The 21130-nt window shown below is 36.8% G+C and overlaps 1 long non-coding RNA gene across 1 annotated transcript in view; it reads right to left on the bottom strand.

Moving 5' to 3' along the window:
- The window catches only part of LOC112826435 (uncharacterized), a 42428-nt gene that overhangs the window by 7101 nt on the left and 14197 nt on the right, over positions 1–21130 (bottom strand). The window lies entirely within an intron of this gene.

Below are 21130 nucleotides of genomic sequence, written 5' to 3'. Positions count from 1 at the left end.
AGGGAGGGAGGGAGGGGAGGGGAGGGGAGGGGAGGGAAAGGAAGGGAAGGGGAAGGGAAGGGAAGGGAAGGGAAGGGAAGGGAAGGGGAGAAAGAGAAAGAAAAGAACTATAAGCCAATATCTCTGATGAACACAGATGCAAAAATCTTCAACAAAATATTAGCAAACCAAATCCAATGATATGTTAAAAAAATCATTCACCATGATCAAGTGGAATTTATTCCAGGGATGCAGGGGTGGTTCAATATTCACAGATTAATCAACATGATACATTACATTGACAAGAGAAAGGATAAAAACCACACGATTATCTCAGTAGATGCAGAAAAAGCATTCAACAAAGTACAACATCCATTCATGATAAAAACTCTCAACAAGGTAGGTTTAGAGGGAACATATTTCAATATAATAAAGGCTATATCTGAAAAATCCACAGTTAACAGCATACTCAATGGTGAAAAACAGAACTTTTCCTCTAAGATCAGGAATAAGACAAAGATGTTCACTCTCACCAGTTTTATTCAACATAGTACTGTAAGTCCCAGCCACAGGAATCAAGGAAAAAATAAAAGGCATCCAAACTGGAAAGGAAGAAATAAAACTTTCACTATTTGCAGGAGACATGAGACTATTATAGAAAACCCTGAAGACGCCACTGGAAAACTACTAGAACTGATAAATGAATTTGGTAAAATCACAGGACACAAAATTAATATACAGAAATATGTTGTATTTCTATATACTAATAACTAGCAGAAATAGAAATTAAGAAAAAATCCCATTTACTATTATAAGTGGTAATTTACAATTCTAGGAATTGTAGGAATAAAATTAACCAAGGAGGTGAAAGACTTGTTAAAATGTCCATACTACCCATAGCAATCTACAGTTTTAATGCCATCCCTATCAAAATACCAACTACATTTTCACACACCTAGAACAAATAATCCTAAAATTTGTACAGAACCATAAAAGACCCAGAAAAGCCAAAATAATCTTGAAAAAAGAAAAGTAAATTGGATGTTATCAAAATCCAAGATTTCAAAGCTTTATTAATCAAAACAGCATGTTACTAGGACAAAAATTGACACAACGATCAAGGGAATGTAATAGAGTCCAGAAATAAACCACACATTTATGGTCAATTAATCTCCAACAAAAGAGGTAAGAATATGAAATAAGAAAAAGACAGTCGGTTCAGTTGGTTAAGTGTCTGACTCTTGATCTCGACTCAGGTCATGATCTCAGAGTCTCTTCAACAAATGGTATTGGGAAAACCGAACAGCTACATGCAAAAGAATGAAACTGGACCCTTTTCTTACACCATACACAAAAATAAGCTCAAAATTGATTAAAGACCCAAATGTGAGATCTGAAACCATGAAAATCCTAGAAGAAAACATAGGCAGTAATTTCTTTGACATTGGCTGTAGAAACATTTTTCTACATATGTCTCCTCTGCCAAGGGAAACAAAAGCAAAATTAAATTAAACTGTTGGGACTACACCGAAATAAAAAGCTTCTGCATAGCAAAGGAAACCATCAACAAAACAAAAAGGCAACCTACGGAGTGGGAGAAGATATTTGCAAATGATATATACAATAAGGGGTTAAAATCCAAAATATATAAAGAACTTATACAACGCAACACCCCCAAATAAAATAATCCAATTAAAAATGGGTGGAGGTCATGAACAGACATTTTTCCAAGGAAGACATATAGATGGCCAACAGACACGTGAAAAGATACTCACCATCACTAATCATCAGGAGAATGCAAATCAAATCAATGAAATATCACCTCACATCTGTCAGAATGGCTAAAATAGGTAAAAAAAAAAAAAAAAACCCACAGGAAATTGTAAGTGTTGACAAGGATATGGAGAAAAAGGAACCCTCAGGTACTGTTGGTGAGAATGCAAACTGGTATAATCACTGTGGAAAACAGTATGGAGTTTCCTCAAAAAATTAAAAATGGAATTATCCTATGACCCAGTAATTGCACAACTGGGTATTTACCCAAAGATTATGAAAACACCAATTCAAAAAAATACATACACCCCTAGATTTATTGCAGCATTATTTACAATAGTCATGATATGGAAGCAATTCAAGTATTCATCCATACATGAATGGATAAAGAAGATGTGACATATACACACAAGGATATTACTCAGCCATGAAAAAGGATGAAAACTTGCCATCTGCAACATGGATTTATCTAGAGGGTATGATGCTAAATGAAATAAGTTAGAGAAAAACAAGTGCCATATATCTCACTCATTTATGGAATTTAAGAAGCAAAACAAATGAACAACAACAGCAAAAGACCAAAAAATATACTCTTAGATGTAGAAAACAAACTGGTGGTTGCCTAGGGGAGGTGTGTATGGGGGGATGGGTAAAGGGGATTAAGAGTTCATTTATCATGATGAGCACTGATTAATGTATAGAATTGTTAAATTGTTATATTGTATGCCTGAAATAATATAACACTTAATTATACTTGAATAAAAAATAAGTTTTCAAAGTTGAAATGATCTTGTGGGAGTTATGCCTCCCAATATTAAAAAAAAAGTATATAGTATAATCATTTAGAAAGAAATATAATCAACAGAAACATTTTCTATTATATTTTTGATACAATTCTCAGGTTTTAATTAGTAAATGAAAATACCAATTTTGAAGACTGTCATTATTCTAGGAGTCTAAGTAAAAAGAGCATTTTAAGGTTTGGATTCTGGGGCACTTTTGAATTCCATTCTGGTTGAGAATTTTGTTATTTTGTACTGAAATATGTTGGGTTTTCATTATTTCTGGAGCACTGATATGTTAGGAATATTAGAAAATTAGTAGTCATTGTGAAGCGAAACCAGATTATTCTGAACCATAGCCTTTGCGTGAGATGAATAAGCTCTCTGAGGACAAATTCTGAATCAACTTTACATTCTTCCAGAGCCAGGCAATTTGTAAGAAGGGATTTAATAAATATTTGTCAAATGAGTGAATGAATAAATGAATTATTTAACCAATGAATGCAATAGCAAATCCTGGCCACCTTTAATAACACTTCCCCAAAGTGCCAGAATTACAAGTTTACAAAGTTCAGAATTAAGTTTAGGATATGAGATTGATTCAGTACTCTAATTGCCTGGTGCAAAGAAAAGTAGCTAATGATGTGGAGGAACATTTTGTTATAAATATAGCCCAGAAAATAGCCATTTCCATCACAGAGACAAGGTCTGAGATCTTATAAATACCATTTTATTCATTCAGGCATTGTTCTAGGAATTGTGGTTATAGTAAACAAAATTCTTTAAAGAGTTTGTGGAGTTTAAATAAAATGTCATGTAGTAAAAAATGTTATGAATAAAAAAGTAGAATAAGGGAGAGTGTGAAGCATATTTAAAATATGCTTTTAAGTTATTACATTTAATTGATATTTATATTTAAAATAAGATATTCAGGGAAAGACAGTTTTATAGATTATATGAATTGAGATCTGAAGAAAGAAAAGAAGCAAGCCATTCAAGATGCCTAGGAAGAGTTTTCTAGGGAGAGAAAATAGTAGGTAGTAGGTAGAATTGCCTTAAGGCAGAAGGTAAAGACTAGCAAAGAGGCAGTGTGCCAGGAAGACAGTAAGTGAAAAAAAATAATAATAGGAAATGAGGTCAGAGAAAGGTAGCAGGTGGTGGATAATGTGGGACTTTGATAAGGGAAACCACTTTTAGAAAAGTGGGTAGTTTTAAACAGTGATGAGACCTGACATATTTTGAAGGGATTACTCTGGTTATTGAGTGGAGAATAGTTTCTATGCTAGAGAATATTGTGTAGAAGGAGAAATGCCAGTTGGAATTATTGCAGTAATCCAGATAATAATCCAAATAAGATAATGTCTGGGACCACCTGGTGGTTATAAGGTCAGTTTGGGGATATATTTTGAGAGCGAAGACATGATCTGTGCATGGGTTCAGTGTAGGTATAAAAGTAAGATATGACTCTAGAATCATTCCATGATTTTTGACATAAGCAACTAGAAGAATGGGAATGTTGAAAAACATTCAACATGATGGGAAAAACTAGGTAAAGATCAGGTTGAGTGTGGCAGGGGTTGAAATGGAGAGCTCTGTTTGGAACATGTTACTTTTGAAATACCTGTTAGACAAAAAACGTAGAGATGCCAGTTAGGCAGCTATAGGATACTGGATAAAGGAAGAGGTGTTGTGTGAATATACATTGGGGTCCACTGAGTGGCATTTAAAGCCTAAAGACTACATGAAGTTACTTGAGGATTAAGAATAGATAAAAAAGAAAAGTAGTGCAACACTAGGTCCTAGGTTATGTCAAATGATGAAGAAATTAAAATGAACAATTAGATACCTGAAACAATTAATACTCAAGTGCAGGGGAAATATTAGAAGGACCCTGTAGAGAAATTTTAAGGAAATAGAGTTACAGCCTGATTGGCTGGGTCACACCTCGAAAGGTAATCCCAATGCCTTCCTTTGCGGGAAAAATTATATCACTGGATGCATTGTGTCTTGGTTCTTAAAATATAAAATTTATATTTTGTTTCTCTAGTGTTAACTGTTTTTGTTATAGTTCTAAGAACTCTTAAGAACTAAAATATCAGCTCTTCTTGAGATATTGAAACTATATAGAACACTGGATCCAAAATCAGATATGTAGCCTGTTGATCATTGTGAAGTTTGAGGATCACAGCTCTTGATTGTTCAGCCTCCTAAGGAACTAAGAGTCTTGATTGCTGGCAGAGTCAAGGAACCCCAGGCTCCACCACATCTTCTTCATAAGGCAGTATATGACTTCCTTCATATACCCCAAAGGGAGAAAATAGTCTCTCTGACTTTTCTCCTCTCCTCCTACAGGATGGGACACACTATGAAAATCACATCTAGCCCAAAGTATTAATTCTAACTATATGCTGGCTTTACTAAGAAAGAACATGAAAAAAACAGGCTTTCAGGATTGAGTTGAATTCAAGGAAGAGTGTTCAACAACAAGGGTTGTTACCCTGCTGAAATACATTATCATTTTCTAAAAATGTTAAACATTTGAAGAGGTTGTAGGCCTCCATTTTTCTTTGTACAAGACTTTCAAAATCACAAAGTATTTCTAGTCCAGAAATGTTTTAGGTGTAATTTGGATTGAAGGGCAGTGACCATTCTAAATTAATATCTTCCAAGGTCTCATCTAGTACATGATTTTATTATTTTGTTTCCTTGGGCAGTTTAACCTCATTTACCTTTGATGTTGCAGAAGCTTTTTTCCCCTTTCATCGTATTTTCCAGATGACTGTGCAACCATAGGAGAGATGCATGGTATAAAGAATAAGAAGGGGATAAAAAAACACAGCAAGGAAAGTCCACAAGGGAATAAACCAAATTAAAAAAATAGATTTTATTTCATGTTATGAAAATCAAACCACTGTCTCTTTATCATAGTAGGTGGGGAGGCTAGGGATTTCTGTGGAAAATTACCTGTCCCCTGATCTTCTAAATCTAGATACAATTAGTTATAATTTGTTTGTTTTTTGTTCTGTTACAATATAAAAGGAAAATAAAATTACAAATGCTAAGGTACTTAGAACTCAAAGTATGCAAATATTACAGATTTAAACCTTGGAAATATACTAAGAATGTAGAATAACTCACAGCGCATCACTGATAAGATAACAGTGCTGCTTTATGTGATTATGAATCATAAAAGCATGGCTAGTCAAAGAAAGTTCTATATTACGGAGAAAGTATTTCATTTCTTGAGACAAATGGGAATGGCTAAACAAGGATTGTCTTCCAGGATTTCAAATACTCTGAACCCAACTCAAAGTTGTGAAATTTAGTTTTAAAGAAACATTTACTAAATTAGCAGATTGCTACTGTTGCTCACCCTCCTTGTATGTGGCTTTGTTAAAAATAAGAGCTATTCTAACCCTGTGTTTTTCTCCCTTTCTTTAAAAGATGATTCTTTTTGCCAGAGTCTCTAAGGTTTTCTTCTGCCTCATTACTTATTGCATCCAAGCTTCCCTAAGAACTTACAAATAACAAATATTTACTATGTTTGTTGCACCTCATTCCAATTTCAATTTTCATTCAGTTTTCTTGGTGTATCATCCTACTCTTCAATTGTCCAAGCCAACGTCTCAGAATTTGGAAAATTTGCCAAGGGATTCTGTGCTTGTCCTACAATTAATCATTGACATTAACTGACATAAGGAAATAGGCATTATCTTCTCTATGTACACATAGCATAGTCAGAGTATTCTAGGCATACAATGGAGGTGTTTAAAGTATAAGTTATAGATTAGCTTTCTAGATCCATCTATCCACTCTTGCATGGATAGACGGATCCACTCTTTCCACTCTATCCACTCTTTCTAGATACATCTATCTACTCTTGTGTAAGTTCTGAACTACTAAATTTGAAGCAGCAGAGTCTCTTGGAAACACAGAAGAATCATCACAGAGAGGCTATTTGTGCAACATCATGGGTACTAGAGATCTAATACCTAAAAAGTTTCATAGTCTCTTTTACCATCCCTGTTTTCCATCTATCTTCTTCCTTTATTTCCTTTCTCTTTCTTTCTATGATGTATTTATATATCTAGGTATAATCTATCTATCCTGTGTAGAGTGTATTAGGTAAGTAAGTCTGGGAACCCAACAAATTTGGCATTATCTTTGGTACAGGATCTACAGAGGTAAGGCAATTAAATCCCTGGAGATTGTCCCATAGAGCCCTGTGTGTTTGAGTGTGTGTGTGTGTGTGTGTGAGTGTGTGTGTGTGTGTGTGTGTGTGTGTGTATGTGAAAGAGAGAGAGAAGAGAGGAAAGCAAGGGAAGAGATGAAAGCAAAAGGAGAGGAGAGTGAGAGCTGAGAGAGTACTTCAGATTTTCTTCAGCATTTTTACTTCATGTGAGGCCTCAGGGACTTCAATGTCAAAGGTATTTCACATAACTCTGAGGTGTAGGCCTCCCTAGAAGTCATCAAGAGGCTTCATTTTACATATAAAGAATTCAGGGCCTGGACAGTTCAGGGGACACTACCCATTAATAGCCGAGCTTGCATCTTATATGCACACTCCCCGATCTTTCAATCAATCACAATCCTTTCCCTCCACCCTAACTTAAATCTAAAATGTTCTTCCTCTATTAAGAGAAACATAAATCAAATATGAATGACTATAAAGTGCAGAAATATTAAAAGGGAGGAAAGATGAAGGGCAAGTACAAGTACAATTTAAAAGTCACCAAGGTTTCCTTATTTTTTTATCTTTAACATTTTTAACTCTTTTATGAAGAAAAGCAAGATAAAAAAGCACATTTAGTATGGTTAATGAGTTGAACCTATTTATCAATAGTTATAGGATATACTGCCTATCACAGTAGAATATTTTCAAAACATGTTGAAAGTCCTTTAAAAACTAGTTGAGAAAGTCACCTAATATGCAAAGATTAATGCAATAATACCTATAATTTCATGACTACCATCAGTGTGTAGGCCTTAGGATAACCACAGGAGGATGTGATGGTTTTTCCTCAGTACTGAATAAATGGTGTTTACATTAACTTGTATAAGTTTTTTGATCTTAAACAGCTGTCACCATTTTGTCATCCACATGTGTCACTTTATAGCCAAGGTTAAAATGCCTTGTGAGGCGCCCAACATTTAGCCAATCTTAGGGTCATGACCGTGGAATTGCTGTTTTCTATAAAATAATGAGAAGCTTCCTCCCTAGTTCCCAAACTATATTAACATGGGAACCTCTAAGGGGTCATGTCCAAGTGTGCCCATGATTTCTTATGGGCCCGTGGAGCAAGTTCTTTCACATAGAATCAAGCAGTCATACAGCCTCAATACTCCCAGGTTACCAGGAGGTACTTGAGGCACACGTGGGCCCATCCCCCTGTACATAAAAGAAAATAAACTTTGATGAAGGTAGTTGTAGAAAAAAAGACCTCTAGACAAGGTGCCTTAGTTTCCTTCACTAAGGACACTTGCAGGCTTTCCTTCCACCAATTTTGAAGTTTTAAATTTAAAACTTTCCTATTTTATGCAAATTAGTTAACACAACAATCTGTCATTATTTATAATCTCACAGTCTTGGCCTTGTACAATATTTGATGGATAGGAAAGCCTATTATGTCAGAAATGAATACATTTTAGTTTATAATTTTGTTGAGTCTTATAAACTAATTTTAAGAATTTAATTGAAAGTTGGAATTGAATCGAGTGGGTGACTCTCCAGAAAATGAAAATCTGTGTTCATTTCTCTATTGTAGTAAGAACTATGTGAACAGAGGTTAAAATGAGTCTTTCTATAGGGTGACTAAAACTGTCGTAGACAAACATGCCATCTATTTCTCATGTTGCTCTAATGATCTAACTTGGAATGTCCATGAAATGTACACTATATGACTCATGTGACAGTGCAATGTAATAGGTTAGACTGGTGGCCAAATGGAACTTTATCTTTCTACTCTTTAGTAGACATTTATTGTGATTTTAAACATATTTCATATTCTCATCTTTTGTTATGTTTCTTGCTCCATAATGACTTTTACCTAAAAAGACATACTTTTCTATAAGAAGGCGAATTTAAGATTGTTCAATTTCTCTAAGTTTACATCATTAGAGATTAGAAAAATCAATGGCCATTTACTTTTTCTTAAAATTAAACAGGCAAGGTACTCTAAGTGCTGGAAAAAAGAATGAGTGAGTGTTCAACAATACTTACAAAGGACTTGTAATAAGACTTTTAATTTTTTTTGTTCAGCTACTAAGAAAGATGTAGTGTCCTACAGGATTTCCACCAGTCAACTCTTAGCATTTACTGCATTTTTAGTAAGTGAATTTAGTTTATTACTAAGAGAATCAGAAGGGATTGATAGATTAGCTTCATTCCCTCAAGAAGCTTATAATCCTCTATTTGGGACATTTGTAAGTGTGTCTCTCTAATCGCTGCTATAGATTTTAACACCTCTTTTACCATGTCTCAGATTCAGCAAGATTTCTTTAACTAAGGTGATTGTTCCCTATTTACCTACATCATCCCTTAGCTTATCACTAGTGTCTGATTATCCAATGACAGGCCCAGGTGGAACTGGCTTGATATTTACAATGATTAATATTATTGAAATGACCAATATTGTACTTTGTTTCTTGGTCTCCTTTCCATAGAAAAGGTTTGTTTAAAATAGTTAATAAAAGTCAAAGCTCTAGAGACCAATTAAGAGAATTTTTTTTCTGAAGTCCAGGAGAACTGCAAGACAATTCGCTCACGGACCAGGACTGCTATGTAATTCAAATGGAATTAACTATGCAAAGAATAAACATCACTGTATTGGGGAAGACCATGTGTGACATGGAAAAAGAAAGTGACTGTGAATTGAAAAATAAAGCAGAAGATAACACATAGTAATAACAATGAAATCTCTAATGATGCCCTATTAAAGTATGCTGCTATGGATTAAAAGTAGGGATAGTTTTCAGGGTAAGCAAAGAAACAGATGCATTAAAAATTAATCAAGAAAAAAATGTTTTTCATCTTATAAACATGTTCTGTCTCTCACGTAGACCATAGATAACTTGTATAAGTACTATGGTAGAAACAGAAAGCGTGGTGGAAAAAACAACTACAAATAAATGACATATCCTCATGGAAATGAAGATAAAATTCACACTAAATCTTTTTTTAAAGATGGGCACTCTGACTCTGTATAATAATGTTGGATTCAGGAGAGAATACTTCTCCACATATATCATGGCCTTTCAAAATTTGGTTAGGACTTCAGATCTCTTGGTTTTTGAAATAGCAAGAATCACATTTTTCAAACACCATATCTTAGGCACAATTGGAGACTACAAAAATCCATTCATTCACTCAATAAATGTCTTTAAGTATCTCTCATTTGTAATTTTCCAGGGTCAAATACGAGAAATGAAAGTCACAACTCTCCAGTAACTTGTAAACCAAGTTGAAGAAATAAAACAAATGCACTAAAAAATGTGGTACAAGGCAACATGTGACAAACATTATTCAAATACTATAATCAGAAAAATTAAAAAAAAAACTGAAAGAAATCATTTCTAGCTGTAGGAACAAGAGACGTCCTGAAGGAGATGGCACTTAAACTGTGTTTTAAAGAAAGCGTAAAAATTTAACAGATATAGATGTGAGGAAAGAAACTGGCATTCCAGGCAAAGGGAATGGCATAAGCAAGGGCATGAACTTAGGAAATGTGAATGTGTATTAATGGAATCAAGTGTATTAAGAGAATGTGGCAAAGGTGAAAGTATATTAATAGGTCAGTCTGTATGTTGGGAAAGGGTACAGGTGAGGTAAAAAAGAAAGAAGAAAAATGTAAGGTAGGGTCAGATTACGGAGGACCTTGAATGGCAGGCTTAGGTGTTTGATCTTCCAGAGGCAATGGAAGCATTTTAAACAAGGGGTTTAGCTTCATACATCAATTTAGCAACACTTGTTAGGACAGAAAGTAAGGGGGAAAGAGATGCCATCCAGGGGCTGGCTGCTATGTTAACAGAGTAGCGAAGAACAGAGCTTATAATATAAAGCCAACACAGTGAATAGACTGTAAGAGAAAGATACTCAAAAAAGAAGTTGGTTCAAGTAAGTGAATCTAAAAGCCCTCATTTTATCCATTTTATATTCATTTAAATGTGCTGACAAGTGTGAGGAGAGGTAGAGAAAATGTGTTAAGAGAGCTCATGAGATAAGAAAGAATTTATCCAAGGATGACAGGGAATTTTTTGTTGGCTACAAAATGTTTTACCAAGAAGAAATCATCATTTTTCTAAATTTTAAAATGGGTTTTGATATAATATTTGTTGAATTCAATATCATATATATGCACATATGCATTATCATATACATATATACATTTATATATGTTTATTATACAACATACATATAATTTGGGACTCTTAACAAATTTGCCTGTACTACTAAAATTTTTATATTAAGTTAGTGTCTTATTTTAGGGTGCTATAACAAAATATGACAGAATGATTGGCTTATAAACAACAGGAATTTATTCCTTATAGTTCTGGATGGTGGAAATTCTAGATCAGGGTGCCAGCATGGTTGGAGTCTGGTGAGAGTCCTCTTTTGGGCTGCAGACTGCTAACTTCTCCGTGTATATCCTCACATGGAAGAAAGAGGGCCAGAGAGCTAATGACCTAACTACTTACAAGGCCCCACCTCTTAACGCCATCATATTGGGGGTTAGGATTTTCAACACATGAATTTGAGGGGGACATGAACAGTTAGTCCATAACAGTGTTAAAAAAATGAAGTACATGTTTTCAGTAACCCACTGTTTTTTGTTAATACTTACTATTTATTGCCTATTTGGTGACCTGATTATCAATTTAAATAAGAGATGATTGAACGTGTATAGATCTGTGTTTGTTATAGGTGTTACACTTCATTAAGTAGCTTCTAAAATCAGCCTTAATTGTTCGCCACACCTTAGTTCTTCAGTAAAATGACACAGTTCTAGCTGAAGTTTGTGAATCACAAACTTTAGTCTTAATGAATCTTTCCTCCTTAGAGCATTATCTCTCTTTGCCCCATCTTCTTAAACACCATCAGTTCATTTGCAGCACATTCTAATGCATAATATAAACCAAAAGGGTCAGTCTACAGTGCCCAGGTTTTAACTGCAGAAAAATGAGGATTGCTTCTTTTTCCTGGGGACTTGCCCTCGGCAATGTCTTACTTTTGCCCCCATACTCTATATCCCAGTGACTCTTCACCCTTCTATTGGGTGACTTCTATATGTCTTCAGTAAGTTTTGGAAATATTCAGAAAGACCTCCCTTCCTTGATTCTTTGGGTATTCTCTGTCCAGATCAAATTTCCCTTCCTTCCTGTAGATTCTGCCATATCTGAATTTTGGGGGCCCAGTGATCCCCTTACATATCAGAGATAGTGTGTGGAAAAATAAAGATTTCCCAGCATTTAAATAAATTCGATTAGGCTTTACTTGAATTGAAAAATATGTTTAAGTAAAAAATATAAGGGCAATGGATGGATTTAAAGAACAAAGATTTCGGATCTGAATGATTACCTAAAAATAGACTTAGCTTGGCTTAGAAAGCTGTTGATTTCCCTCATCCCAAATATCAAAGACTTTAATGTAGAGGAATACACAGTTGACCAGAACACCCAAATAGCAACTCCAAGGTTTGTTTGGTTTAAGAATAAGGATTTTGGTCTTCAGGCTCTCTCATAACCTATGTTAGGTTTTTATCTACAGGCAGAGATCCTAGAGTTTTTCCTTTCACTCCAGGTTAGGTAGAAGTTTGTACTTTGCATGGCCTTGACCTTAGTGATCTTTATTTCTCTAAAACCAAACTACCTGCTCTTCTATGTTCCTCTATACTTGGAACCCTAACTCATTGTTCTTTTTCCTATTTGATTTATCTAATCACCAGTGGGACTGATCCTACTCTACAGAGTAGCCAGAGGCAGTTACCTCTACTTTGTCTGTAAGAGCCCTGTGACCTGCAAGATGGATCAACTTCCTTTCTTGAGGGTAAATCCACCTCACCTCATCTTCTTGTCTTCCCTTCCTTCTGTTACTAAGTTCCTATTCAATGTAAGAATTTGATTCCTACAAACCAGATATTAAGACCACATGCATAACTAATGTGTGGCACCTGCCCTCAAGGTATTTTTTTTTTTAAAGATTTTATTTATTTGAGAGAGAGAGAGCACATGGGAGGGGAGAGGGTCAGAAGGAGAAGCAGACTCCCTGCCGAGCAGGGAGCCCGATGCAGGACTCAATCCAGGGACTCCAGGATCATGACCTGAGCCGAAGGCAGTTGCTTAACCAACTGAGCCACCCAGGCGCCCCTCAAGGTATTTATAATACAATGCAGAGAATCACTGAGTAGTTAAAATTACTGGTTTTATATCTTTCTGACCGCCATGTTTTAGTGTCCTATCTGAATAGTCCCTATATCCTTCTTCACCAACAAGGCAGAAATGATTGACATTTTTGTCCAATTAATCAGTAGGTCTTTCTTGGCCCAGGTTACCTGCTCCTAATACTTCTCAGCAAGGATTCTCTTTACTGAATCTGCTCTCAATTATCTTTAGTGGTGTGACTATCCAGGATCCCATAACCATATATGTACAGTATCAAAATTATTTTACGCCTAAACTCTAGGTCCTAGAGGAATAATGGGAGTCAAAAATTTTCATGTGAAGAGAAGTAAGGTCATAAAACAGAGGATCCTAGAATTACTGACAAAATTTTAACATGCTTATATTTTAAAGTAAATATTAGCCACCTTTGCACAGGGAGAAGAAAAATTTCATGATATGAAATTGAACCAATAGTAAAAAGGCATTGTTATTCCTGATCATTTTTGAATATTGTTCCCTTTCTGAAACAGTCAAAATTTTCACTTATTTCCCATCAAAGTAGTCTTAAAGATGTGAAGTTTTATGTCATTTCTAACTCAGGGGTTGATTGTCCTCTGTCCTATCGTTTCAAGGACTGCTTTTATTTTCTGTTTTAATCTCAATATTATATTTCCATTCCATACATATTCTGAAAGGTCATAAGGCACAACACCTTTTATGCAAATCAAATAAAAATATACAGGATGTTTGGTTTTTATTTTCAAAAGTGGATTCCTATGTGCTCCTTGCTGCAGTCTCACATGCAGATGCTTAAAAAGTCCAGTCCTTTGGCCTTGGCATCCTAACTCCAGTGGGAATCTTTTTTTCTTTAGAAGTCAGAGGCCACATTATCTTTCTTTATTATATTTAACAATAAGTAACCACAGGGTAGTGGTTTCTCAGAACCCAGTGTTGCTCCTACATTTTGGCACCTATATTTTGAAGATTTGGTATGTCTTTAGTTAAGGAAGCAACACAAAGGTTTTTCATTATTGTCCCTTTGGACATCTGACTGAATTTCACAGAAGTTCTTATATTCAGATACTTAAGCACCAACATTTTATTACTATTTAGGATTCATTCATCAGATTTAAGATTCTTTAGCCAAGTCCCTCACCCCTTTTCCTATCCATAATTAATGTTTCTCTATGCTCAAAGGGATTTGAAAGGCTTATTTTTCATCCCAACACCTAGAAAATAACTCCTAGATCGTTTACCCACAGACTATACAATAAAGCATGGTGGTCAAGAGCATGGTTTTGGGAGACAGATAGACTGGATTGAAAACTTACCACTGTTCTCTACAAAATATGTGACCTTGGGCAAGCCATTTGACTTCTCCAGTTTCTTCCTTGATAGCACCATCTCACGTGTTTATTATTTATATTAACTAAGATGATGATTATAAGAACACTTAGACTGGGCTTGGTACTTGTTAGGTGCTAATACATAATAAGTACACTTTTATTACTAATCACAGCTAGAATCATAGTCTCAAAACATGCTTCCCACAGCTCTCCTTACTACCTAAATTATCTCCTTTTATAACAACTCCTAGTATTAAGACACTGTCTTGAGAAAGACACTGAATAGTAATACAACACCACCCAACTAGTTTGGTTTAATTTGTTATAATAGCTGATTTTACCTCACTTTCAAACATGGCCACACAATAATGACAAAAGGCACAGAAACATTTTGATAAAAAGATGAAGTTGAAGGATATAGAAAATCCAGAACATGGAGTGGGGATGGAAGAGAAGAGGACTTGGAAGCAATGTACCAATTAAATTCTGAAACCCAGCAACGCCAGGGTACCTGCAATGCAGAGTTACTTTTCTTCCTATTTTCTACTCCATCTACTTCTGAAATCCAAATAGTGTTGCCTAATCCAAAATACTCTCATATGAAACACAGGAGGCAGATGTTTCTAAATTACAGTAAAATTTAATCAGTATATTGATGGCAAGAATCAATTTAAATTTAAATAGTACATGTAAATATGCATACATTATTATGTTAACAATAGATATTATTTTCATTTTACAGATAAGTTCAAAGGATTACCTACCAAGTTCCCATAAGCAGTAAAATTTGGATGACATAGGCCCTAAAATGGAAAATAGAGAAATACTTAACTCTAATTCTGTCTCAGCCAAATATCTGCAATAAAACCCAAGGATGGTGAAACAGCCTCAGTAGTTTCTAACTGTAAAATGTCAATAACATAGTTTTTCCGTTGCAGGGTTTTATGAAATTGTGTATGTGAAAGTACAAGATTGTGGGGCGCCTGGGTGGCTCAGTCGTTAAGCGTCTGCCTTTGGCTCAGGTCATGATCCCAGGATCCTGGGATCAAGCCCCACATCAGGCTCCCTGCTCAGCAGGAAGCCTCCTTCTCCCCCTCCTGCTCCCCCTGCTTGTGTTCCCTCTCTGCTGTGTCTCTCTCTGTCAAAAAAAAAAAAAAAGAAAGGAAGAAAGTATAAGATTGTATGTGGAAATATGTAACATAGTGCATAACATATTGTGCTTGTTCACCAAGTGCTAGTTTTCATTTAACACTAAATTCCATACCCTTCTTGCTATCCCATGGGAAGACACACCATTACTGCCTCATTTGTACTTTGTTGAAAAAAGAACTGGGCCTCTTGCTTTCTCCCCTAAATCTGGGACTTTCTCCCTTTCTCTGTTTATCCACCTATCCTACTCATTCTTCAACCATTTATTAATTTCCTATTTACAACACTGCATTACATTCTTTTTTCTTCAGCTTTTTCTTTTCAGTCGAAATACTTAGCAGTTAAAAAATGTAGTTATGAAAAAAATAATTAAAAATTAAAAAGTCGTTATGAGCGTAAGGATTGATTTTCAAAATCTCGGGCTTCTAATTACTACCAGAATGTTTGGCTGCTACTACACACTCCCTATAGAAAGCTGGCCCTTCTTGAAAATGTAAGAAGAGGGGCGCCTGGGTGGTTCAGTTGGTTAAGCGTCTGCCTTCAGCTCAGGTCATGGTCCCAGGGTCCTGGGATCGAGCCACGCATCGGGCTCCCTGCTCGGCAGGAAGCCTGCTTCTCCCTCTCCCACTCCCCCTCCTTGTGTTTCGTCTCTCGCTGTATCTCTCTGTCAAATAAAGAAAATCTTAAAAAAAAAAAAAAAAAGAAAATGTAAGAAGAAACAGTCAACCCACCAATGGATTCTAAAATGTTTTCTACGTTTAAGAAATATAATCCAACTAAAGTGGTATATGTAATAGGGAGGACATCTTAGACTGTAAGAGCAGATACCTAAGTTTCAATAGCTTAACACAATAGATATGCTTGGATAGGTATTCAGGGGAACAGAAAAATTCTCCTAGAGGTCATTAAGGGATCAGATTCCATCTTATTGTTCCACCATCCCACAGAGCCATGTCATAATGAATATCCAGCCAGAGAAATAGTAAGAAGCAATCATGGAAGAGACACACAACATTTCATCATAGCGTTGGTCTAACAGTGAGCATATCACATTTGCTCATACCTACTGGCAAGACATAGTCATAGACACACCTCACTACAAGGGAGGTGCCCAGTTACAATCCTATTACTGGAGGAGTAAGCCTAATAGAATTCACTGAACAGTGAGAGATCACTGCTACAATGTATCAAAGAAAAGCTATATTTCAACAGTATTTTTGTTTACTCTAAAACAACAACTTGCTAGTCTACTGATATTTATCCCATTTTGCTGAAGAATCCCTCAAGGAATAGTAATTTATTCTGTCTCTTCCCGAATGGGTAACATGTTATTTGGGAGAGTGGGTGGCATTAGTTGTAGAAGGGGGATGATCTTTCTTAATGTAATTTTAAATAACAAACCCAATTTAGTGCAGCACCAGCAAAGTATTCAATTAAAAACACATTATTAAAATAAAAATTAATGTTCTGTTGCTGAACTGCTTGACTGAATGCACCAATTAAAAGTTTTCTTATCTTCCTGACCTCCTCTCCAATCTCTTTGGGAAAGAGAAAAGACATATACACCAGCACACACAATTTTCTGACCAAATAAATTGAGGCTAGTGATGAACTTTGTCCCTGAAATACTGTAATCTCAGAATTACCTACAACATTTGACACGTGTTGTATGGCAAATAATTGTTTAAAAAAAAAAAACAAACGCATAATGCAAATCCCCAGAAGAAATCCTCATGCAGGTAGGCCTTATTCTGGCTCAAGTGCTGTGTGGGTTGATGCTTGTCCTCACCTAGGCCTGCAGGTCACGTGAACCCTCCACAGTGCCTGCTTCCCACGGGCCTTGTCCTTCCATTTCTGGATCTTCTTCACCTGCCCACATGCTCAAGAGGTAGGGCCAGAAGCTGATCCTCAGGCAGTCTTCTGCTGGTCCCAGTGTTACACATCCTTCCTAGGATTACAGACCTTAATCCACAGAAAATGATCCTGGAGCCAGTCGATTGGCTTGTCCACATAGAACATGAGGATGAGCTCCATAATCAGGCTCAGATCCAGCTACTTGGTCATCTTTTCAATGAAGCCCAGCTGGGAGAATTCCAGGATCATCCAGTCCTCCGAGGGCTACTTGAGTGCAGAGTTCTTCATGGAGCTCAGGTAGGCTTGGCAGAGATGTTGTCCTTCAGCTGCACATGATAAATGCCTCTGGACTGGGCAGACATCATGGGGAAGCAGTAATCAAAGTTCTCTTGCATTTCCTCCTATTTAAACGTTTTCTTCTCCACTTTTTGTTTGCAAGATATTTCATATCTAGGTTCCCCTGATATCACCTGCATATAAATTTGCTCTACCAATTTCCTTTCACCTCTTGGGAATCCTACTACAGAGGGTGTGTTTTAGTGTTCATCCACCTTCAGGCAGTTTCTTTCTCTTCAAGATCTATTTGCGGATATAAGAAATACAGGATTCTGTAAAGCAAAAATTTTCCAGGTAGATCCAGCTGCTGCTTCCCTTCTTCCTTTATTCTTTTATCTTTCAGTGAGTTAGTCTTTCTAGTCTAATGGAAAATTCTGTCAAGCCTATCTGTAAAGCTTTATATTCAGATGAACACTGAGTGTCCCCCGCCTGCTGCAGAGCAGTGAGAATACACAGATGATCACAGCAATTGTTGTGGAGTTGCAAACTAGCTTTTTCCTTGGTGTGTATTTGCACGTGCTGATTGATACATGTTTTGTGAATGCACAGAAGTCAAGTCTCCCTTGTTTTAAAAGAACTCTAGGCCCTCCAAAAACCAGATGACCAGAATGGCACCTGTTTGAACTGGTTTTAAAAGGTGGCAAATGGAGTCATAATCTCAATCTCTAAACTAATCCTATTTGATGGGCTTTGTGATGGGGTCTCAGGAGGTGAGAAAATAGTTATTAAAGTTTTTTAAAATGACTGATGCAGACAGCTATCAGGAATGGTCTCTTTTGACCTCTCAATTTGGAAAAAAAAAGTCACAGGTTCATAGAGAATTTTGTCTGGAAAGAGCCAATGATACTATGCATAAACACAAGTTCATATACAAACACACATGCCCTATATACAAAGTCAATATATACACACCTGGGTATAAAGACACCTGCATACTAAGACACACCGCACATCTATATGTTCAATTAGAAAGAAATTGGGAAGAAAACTAGAGGGAGTGGTCTTCATGGGTAATCTTGAGGCTATATTCTGAAGCTGCTTCATTTTCCCAGACTTTCAAAATTGGGCAGATGTCTCCTGGACAGTACTTTTCATTGAGGCCACAGCCTAGAGAACATAGTCTTTCATTCTAGGAAACGTGTACATTTGGTGCAGAAGTAACATTCTGTTACCAGAAGCTTCTGGGCCACCAGAGGTCAGGAACACTTCCTGGTCAGTCTCCCTGGCACCACGGGACACCTCTCAGTCCCTAAACAAATTTACTCATCCTGGATCAGTGGTTTCAACAGCATTCAGTTTCTCTACTTGGCCGTTTGTAAAGAGTTAAATTATGCCTTTCTCAGGAGGTGACTCAATTATCTAACTCAAAATTGAATTACCTGAAGTGAATGTACCTTACTCCTAATACTTAAAATTTAAAAAGAAAAACTCCATATACAGGTTTTAATTATGAAGATTTTATTTTTGAATATGCTTTCTATTATACTGTGGATAAACAATAACTCTTAAAAAAGGGGGGGGGGCTGTATGAACAGATTGCTCTCCCAGTGAGAATGAACTCCAAATATCAGGGAGAGGGATGACCTAGAATCTTGAAAAGCTGAAACATTCCCAGGAGGAGGCAGCCTCTCAGGTATTTTTCTTCTAGTCTTCGCATAGCTTCTCATCCCTGAGAAGTGCACAGTAATGAAATAGGTCAGCATGTGGAGAGATATTAAAGAGGTGTCATCTGCCCTGTGAATCATGTCATTCACTGCTTTATGTTCCCCTAGAAATGGCGGAGAAGCAAGAACTCATTAGAGCAAATCAGGCCCAAATTTACAAGCATGTTTTGACTCTCTTGTGATGGATTCAGCCTGGAGCTCTGCTTTAGGTTGGCAGGATGATAGAGGTCAGGGCTGGGGAATGGCTAAGGGGAATCAGCATGCACCTGCTCTTTTTTTAATATTGTTTATAATTCACCCACGCTTCAGATGTCTGTCTTTTCATTATACATAATGTTGGGTAAGTGTTGTCCGGGATAAAATCCAGCCTGAGTTACAGGTACTGTTTTCCAGGAACTGGCAGTCAGGAAGGGACAAGGAGAAGTGTTAATGTCCATACTTAATTTGAAGGCGTACGTGAGTTATAGTTGTGCATGTATCTGACTCAGCCTCTGACATTTATCCAAGGGCTTCCTATATGAGGCACTGGGCATGGATTATCTCATTTCATTCTCACAAAAATCCAACCAAATGATTATATACTTGGTTCCATTTTGCAGATAAGGAAGCTGAAGTAATGAGCTCAAGGTCACATACTTGCTGCATGTAATCTCTTCAAACTTTTATGTGTTTTGTACGCAAATGCCAGAGAAGTCTTCCTAATGCGGCTTTGATCTGTATTTAACTCCTTATTGACTTTTCCCAGTGATCCCTACTGCCTACATAATAAAGCTATGGTGGATTTGAGACCTTAGTGTCAGAGCCCTACTTTGTTACTTTATTGGCCTCTGCTCTCACAGGAACCAACTGTTTTTGCCTTCTTCTCTTGCTATTTCTCCACATAACTTACACCTTCTGGTGTCTGAGCCTTTGCTCCCACCTTGTGAATTCCTTGATTTCTGGGAACTTGGGATCTAATCTTCTGCCTGCCACAGGGAAGAAAGGTCAGTCAGCATGGCTGTATCTCTGCCATGGCATTTGCTGTTTGCTCAGCTTTTATACCAGGTTGTCCTTCTCTGACATCTGTACCTGCACCAGTTGTCCACAAGCCATCTTCTGGAGTTGGCTGCCTATGTTACTTTCTAGGGATGCCATAACAAAGTACTACAAACTGAGTGGCTTGAATGTATTGTCTTACAGATTTGAAGGCTAGAACCAGGAGATCAGAGTGTCAGCAGGGTTGGTTCCTTCTAATGGCTGTGAGGGAGAAGCTGTCCTTCCTCCCTCCTAGCTTCTGGTGGTTTGCTGGAAGTCTTTGGCATTCCTTGGCTTGTAGATGCATCACCTTGATCACTGCCTTCATCTTCACGTGATGATACTTTTGTGTGTATGTGTAAATCAAATCCCCCCTTTTTCTAAGGATACCTGTGTAGGAGTGCTAAAAACAATGACTCCATCTTTGACCCTCCAACTTGTTCATGCCTGAGAAATGACCTGCCTCGTAGCTACATGTTCCAGGCTCCCAGGAGGTTAATGTATATCCTGACCTGAATGTGGGATGGCTTGTTCTGATCTTCCCTAAACTGGCACACAGAAGGCTCCACTTTAGATAAGCAGTAGAAATGACTGGTGCACAGAAGGCCCCACTTTATATCCTAGTAGAGATCCTCTGGCTCACAGATGATGCCACTTTAGATAACTACCCTTTGACCTCACCTCTCATTCTATAAAAGCTGGGGATTAAGGTCTGGACTGGGCAGAGAATGGGGGCAGATAGGAAGTATGCTGCCGCCATGAATGGTCCTTTGCCTGAGTCTCCTTGTTAGTAAGTTACCCTGACTAAAACTCTGTAAATAGTACGGAGTGGCTTGTGTCCTTTTTCAATCTCAAA

The sequence above is a fragment of the Callorhinus ursinus genome, unplaced genomic scaffold (assembly GCF_003265705.2).
Source record: "Callorhinus ursinus isolate GAN/ISIS: 27379988/994484 unplaced genomic scaffold, GSC_fseal_2.0 scaffold1, whole genome shotgun sequence".
NCBI classification, from domain to species: Eukaryota; Metazoa; Chordata; class Mammalia; order Carnivora; family Otariidae; genus Callorhinus; species Callorhinus ursinus.
The sequence above is the reverse complement of the archived record's forward strand: the minus strand, read 5'-3'. Positions and strand labels throughout refer to the sequence as shown.